General features: G+C 37.9%; 1 protein-coding gene across 1 annotated transcript in view; it reads left to right on the top strand.

Annotated features, from left to right (window-relative positions):
* The window catches only part of LOC106870722 (zinc finger protein GLIS3), a 121,882-nt gene that overhangs the window by 2,484 nt on the left and 112,205 nt on the right, over window positions 1–7,193 (top strand). The window lies entirely within an intron of this gene.

Raw genomic sequence — 7,193 nt, 5'->3', positions numbered from 1 at the left:
ATATACACACACATATATATATATATATATATATATATATATATACATATACACACATATATATGTATATATACATATATATAATAAATATACATATAAATAATACAAAATGGGAAAGGAACACAAAACATCCAGATAGACGATACAAAGAAAACAAGGACAGGTTATTCGGAGTTTTCGTTCATATGTATATATGTATATATATATATATATAAAATATTAATGAAATTGTCTGAGAACACATCAGTTGTACAATATGTGGAAACTGTAATGTAAGCATTGCCCCGATGATGTTAACATCAAATGTAAAAATCACCCGGTCCTACGTTCCCCGTACTACACTCCCTTTGAACTAACAACACAAACACATTGCGACGCAACTATTTTACATTCGCTGGTTCAGCTTTATTAAACACTTATCGAAACAAATCAATAAGAGGACAAATGATCCCATTACATCCAAATGGTTCCTGGACAAATTCCCCAAGAAATACCTGACAAAGCACAGTCACCTGTATATTGTCAGTCAATAACAACTTCAGACAAGTGTTGGCTACTGTGTCTCAAACTATGATTGAAAGGTTTAAACAGGTAGTGAGTCTTAGCCCAGGATCTAACTAGCCGAAGCCTAAATTTGAATGTGTGTGTGTGTGTGTGTATATATATATATGTGTGTGTGTGTGAGTGTGTATATATATATATATGTGTGTGTGTGTGTGTGTGTGTGTGTGTGTGTGTCTGTCTGTGTGTGTGTGTGTGTGCGTGTACATATATGTATGTGTACATATATATTTACATTCAGATATATATGTGTATGTATGAATACATATATACATACATTCGTATATGTATGTATGTATGTATATACATTCATATAGATAGATAGATAGATAGATAGATAGATGTACCTATGTATGTTTCTAACATAGACACAAAATTAAAACGAGAGGTTAATCGATTCTATCGATCCCGGTACTTGACTGGTACTTTATTTTATCGACCCCGAAAGGAAGAAAGACAAAAATTGACCTCGACGAGATTTGAACCCTGAACGCCGAGAGCCCGAACGAATACTGCAAATCATTTCTACCCGACACTCTGACAGCTCTACCACACACAAACTTACAAAGTTAGGAAAAATACCAAATATTAATTTTGACAGTACTGAGGGGCATGTTCATTGAGTACGCAAACTATAAAACAAGCACGCAATCACAACTTCCACGCGCGCAAATAGATAGATAGATAGATAGATAGATAGATAGATAGATAGATAGATAGATAGATACATACATATTTTCAAGTGTTTTTATGATGTATACAAACAAATAGAGAAAGACAGATAGACAGTTAGATGCTTATGCTATATATAGAGTGGGAGGTTATATATGTAAACAGAGAAAACAAGAAAAAACAAATAGAGAGATGACTAAGCAATCTTCATGTGTGTGTGTGAGTGTATGTGCATTTGCGTATATGTGTTGGCGCACGTGTATTCACATGATTCGCGCAATTTGTATGTATATAAATAAACAAACATGCACTTACAGACAGAAAGAGGGAGGGAGAAAGGGGAGGAAGCGAAAGGTAAGAGGAGAGTTAACAGATGGCATGCAGTAGTGGGAGTATACCATATTACTTCTACTCTTAGTCGTTACCCTGAATATAATTACACCACGTAACAAACTGTTACTACCCAAGAAATTTCTCGGTGGTGTTGTTTCTACTTTTGACTGTTTACCAAATACGTTGTCCTAAATGCAGTGTTATGATATAAACGGTAGTCTGCTTGTGCCCCTTAGAGTTACCTCCCTTACAGGCTTCAGGCAAATCGTTGTTTTGAACTATTTGACCTTTTTGTTTTTTTCGGTTTAGGCTCCAATGAAATAAACACTAAATATATACTAAAGTCAAATCCAGCGGTTGTACTCATTCCTCTCGTTCTGCATACATACATACATACATACATACATACGCCGAACTATTGAGAAATTTGCAGTTATTCTATCCAGATTACAACTTCAGGTTTACACCTGTAATTATTGAGGCACTAGGATATAACACACTGACTAAATACCAATCTTGAGAAATTAGTCTTCTCAAAACCAGAAAGGAGAAAGCTGATTCGAAGACTTCAGATCCAATCCATCACTGGAACTGTAAAAATCTGTAAAACGTTCCAGAAGTTTATCATTTAAATATATATATGAGCATGTCTGGATATGCAACTATATGCATGAGAAGACATAAACAAAACAAAACATACATACATACATACATACATATATACATACAAAAATACCTTGTTGATGTTGACATTCCAATGAAGAGGCCTTGAATCTAGATTAGAAACCGGCTCTTTCTCTAATGGCAAGAAATCTTGAAATAAAACTGAACAATGACATACATACATACCCGTAGTTAAGGGGGTGCACTGGACGGCACTGCTCCCTCACTGTTCAATGGTGCACCTCAGATTTAGAAAATAGAATTTACAAAAATCTTCCCATAATACAAATTAGTGCCCACCCAGAATGCTCAGAAGCACCCTCAGGCATCAAAGTCTGACGACGGGCGTCCGTACATGCACACACACACACACACACACACACACACACACACACACACACACATATATATATATATGCATGCATACATACATACATATTTTCAAATAACTATAGGTATTTTAATTAAGTGGAACAGTAAACAGTATATTTATGAGTTCAATTTGTCTTTGTTGTGTTTGGCATTTGTGTGTGTGTGTGTGTGTGTTTGTGTGTGTGAGAGAGAGACAGAGACAGAGAGAGAGAACGAGACAGACAGAAGCAGAGACAGAGAGCGATAAAGTGTGTTTTCTAAGTATAAATATATTCTTTTATTCTTTTACTGGTTTCAGTCATTTGAGTGCGGCCATGTTGGGGCAACACACGAAATCACATAAAAAATCTTGCAAACCAAATACCAAAACGAAATATATATATATATATATATATATATATATATATATATGATATGCGCGCGCACATACACATAGATAGATAGATACATACATACATACATACATACATACATACATACATACCGTGTTGTATTATATATAGACTAGAAAAGAAAAGAAAATAGCTAGTTGTTAAAACTTTCAGTTCGCAATCACCAGATCCTGCGTTCGATATCACTTTGTTCCTTACCATAGCCTCAGGTACACCCAAGTTTTATGAATGATAGTGAAAAGATGAAAACTGTACGAGAACCTATCGAATGGATAGGTCAAGTACACAGCCCTGTTTTACAGTGTTTCGTTGATTCCATCTGAGGATTACATTTAAGAATACATGAGTCAATAAAATACTCGGTACATTTACATGCAAATACAAGAGCAGGTAGCTCGGTCGATCGAACAACTGGAATTCTCAACGTCGAAGCCGACAGTGATCCAATTTACTTACTAGTGTTAATGTAAACATATTTTAAATGTTGTATGTGTTGATTGCACGCACTCACACACGAGAGTGAAGTTAAGAAAGAAAGAAAGAAAGAAAGAAAAGGAGAGAGAGAAAGAGAAAGAGAAAGAGGGGTTAGATGTCTTTATTAATATACACACCTAAGATGAAGCTGAAAAACATTTACTGTCAACTGATGTGGAACGTACAGCTGTTGCTCACGGCTTATATGTCGTTACTTATATACCTGTACATCATTGATGCAATAGAGCATGCTCCTAAATGATTATACAGCCATCTCGACAGAAATGCTTTCTGGAATTCTTCTAGAAAGCATGTTTCTAAAACAACGATCATTTGTAGGTTCTGTTGATCAGATTGAAGCAATGGTCATCATCAAAATCGTTTTGTTTTTAAATGTTCTGTATCTCAATTGTTTGGTGATGTGTGGGGTGGAATGAGGTTGAGGATAAGATACGCACACACGCACGCACACACACACACACACACACACATGCACATACACACACACATGTATATGGGTGTGTGTATGTGTGCTCCACGACTGAATAGGATATACTGCTTCAAAGAAGTCATTGAAACAAATAATACGTTTACAGACACTTACAAAGACGATGTAGCCATTATCACAAACCGCGCGCGCGCGCATTTAAACGTGCATACACATTTGGAGTTCTGACCCCAAAGACAGTATTGCGTTGTTGAGATGTCGTATATATGTTTGGTGATTATTTTATCGGAACCCAAGAATAATTCTTTCCACTATAGGCACTAGAAACTTTGAAATTTTTGGGGAGGTGCCTAGTCGATTACATCGATCCCAGTGCTCAACTGGTACTTATTTTATCGACCACGAATGGATGAAAGGCAAAGTCGACCTCGACGGGATTTGAATTTAAAAGGTGAGACGTCAGAAGAAATGCATTTTGTCCGATGTGCTAACTATTCTGCCCGTTCGCTGCACCAAAAAACTGAAAAGCAAACTCAAACCTGACGGGATTTGAACTCAAGATTCAAAGTGACGTAACTATATACAACCATACGTGCTACCGTTTCTACATTACCGCACTTAGGTTTCTGTTAATACTGATTTCAAATTTTGGCACAACGCCAGGAATTTCGAGGGAGGGTATAAGTCGATTACATCGACTCCAGTGCTCAACTGGTACTTCTTTTATCGATCCCGAAAGGATGAAGGGCAAAGTCGGCCTCGGCGAGACATAAAGATGGGTGAAAAACAGCTAAGAATTTTGCCCGACGTTCTAACGATTCTATCAGCTCACTGCCTTAAGACTTTGTTAACATTTGCAATTATACCTTCTTTATCATCCTATTCTCCTTATATGCAACTCCGCTCGGTCGAGTCAACGAGGGAGAAATATACGCAAACATAGATATCTACGAACCTAATTACTTTTAAGTCTGCTGTAAGCAATATGTGTTTTTTGTGGGGTCCGGAGGCGGTAAATGGAAGGGCCGCCCCGGGCGGCGCACACTGTAGCTACGCTATTGTGGTGAGGTGATCTTCAAAATGGACTCGCTGCTTTGCTAGGTGAGAGCCGAGATCTCTCCTGCTTGAAATGCCAACAGCGCCCTAGGAATAATTTAGGCAACAAAGTACTTAACTCGTGAAAAAGGACGCAAATCTCAAGAATATTCGAGATGACGTTCACATCATGGCTTCAAGCTGATTGGTCAAATTTTAAGTTATTCGCGTGAAAATGATGTGGTTCAACCATGACAGCGAACTGCTGGTAATTTTGCATTTAGAGGTTCAAATCCCGACACCTCTATAGAACACCAGAGTGGCACTTTCACCGACCACATTGCCCAACTAACGGCACTCAAGGTGTCAGGTGCACTTCCTCGGACTACAATTTAGTCAGAGACTAGATGCGAAAAAGCGAGTCTGACGAACGGTGACTTCACTTGCTCGCCGTCAAGTGAACGCTGGAGATGTAATAGCCTTAGCACATATCTGCGCATCATTAGCCATAGCATGCCCAGTCATCCATTCAGCAGGAGTAATGATAATAATAATAACAATATTTAACATAGTACTCTTTTCTACTCTAGGCACATGGGGAGAGGAGGCCAGTCGATTCGATCGACTCCAGTACGCAACTGGTACTTAATTTATTTGAGACATGACATAAGAAATGCTATATAGGATGAAAGGCTAAGTCAACCTCGGCGGAATTTGAGCTTAGGACATAAAGCCGGAAGAAATACCACTCAGCATTTTGTCCGACGCTATAACAATTTATCCATCTCACTGCTTTTATATGGGGAATAATGATAATCTTATACAGTATAAATGACGATATGATTACTACTAGACGGGAGTTTGAACCGGGAACATATGAGCTTAGCTTTCATGTGATAGTCAGAGATCGGTACTAATACTATTTAATACAACTAAATGTGGCTGGGGGTTATGAAGGCGAACCAATAATAAATTTGAAGATACTAAGATTTAAGGTAATATACTTCAAAGTACACCATGAGAAAAATACTTTAGCTAATGAAAGCTCTCTCGCGCAGACACACACCTCTGTATCTATCGTGTGTGTGTGTGTGTGTGTGTGTGTGAATCTCACGTTCACCACCACGAGCTAACAGCGACCAAAATCCTTTCGAAAAAAAAAAAAAATAGAAAACGTTGGGTAATGTTATATACGAAAATAGAAATTTTGGGTAGAGGGTGGTCAGTTGATACCATCGACCCCGCAGAATGTAAAATGACGGAACAAATGCCGTAAGGCATTTGTTCCCACTCTTTAGCGGTTTTGTTGAATCAAGGCTGGACTAATTTTCATTATAGGTCTGCTGAACTAGTGTTAAATAGCAACCTCTATTGCTTGCTTTTAAGGACTGAGAGTTAACTGTACCACCTTGGCAGTGGAGAGTATAGAATCATACCATTTCCCATTGCACGTTGGGTGCATTCCATCACTAGCGGTGCAGCCTGGCTCTGATCTACTAGAAACATAGCATAGCTAGGACTTTTAAACCATTCAGCAATAGTTTATCAATGGCTACTTTACCAGAAAATTTGTAAATACGATAATGGACAGGAAAGAGGAGAGTTGATATTCAATTTCTCTGGTTCTGATAATGATGAACTCTGCCCTTAAAAAGTTGTATGAGTGCTCATTCAAAATAATAGTAATAAAATTAAAATGAAGGGTTGTTACTAAACAACCAGCACGAATAATTTGTGCTCAATGGTATGTGCGGAGCCTATGTACACCTGAACTGGTGCTCATTGTTTCCCTCCACACACACACACACGCTAAGGCAAGTAGAAGCGCAAACCTCGAACACTTCGAAGTTGATCTCTCTTATCGTCACAGTTCACATCATATGTGGAGTGCCCTTATTGAAGTTTGTTAATACAAAACATATGCTCCACTGCAGACTCAAACCAGGATTCATATAATAATCTTACTATAATGGGAGTTATGTCCGTCTGTCTGTCTGTCTGTCTGTCTGTCTGTCCGTCTGTCTGTCTGTCTGTCTGTCTGTCTGTCCGTCTGTCTGTCTGTCCGTCTGTTCCCTCTTCACGGTGAAACGGCTGGACCAATGGTCACAATGTTTTTCGGAATTATGAAGGAGGTAACCAGGAAGGTTTTTAGCGAGAAAAAAAATGTGAAAAAGTATCATTATTTAGTGGATATTGAGTTTTGTATTAATAAATCACCTTTCATTTTTTTTTTTGTTAAAATT

Source organism: Octopus bimaculoides, chromosome 4, assembly GCF_001194135.2.
Source record: "Octopus bimaculoides isolate UCB-OBI-ISO-001 chromosome 4, ASM119413v2, whole genome shotgun sequence".
Lineage (NCBI taxonomy): Eukaryota > Metazoa > Mollusca > Cephalopoda > Octopoda > Octopodidae > Octopus > Octopus bimaculoides.
This window is presented reverse-complemented; position numbering and strand designations above follow the sequence as displayed.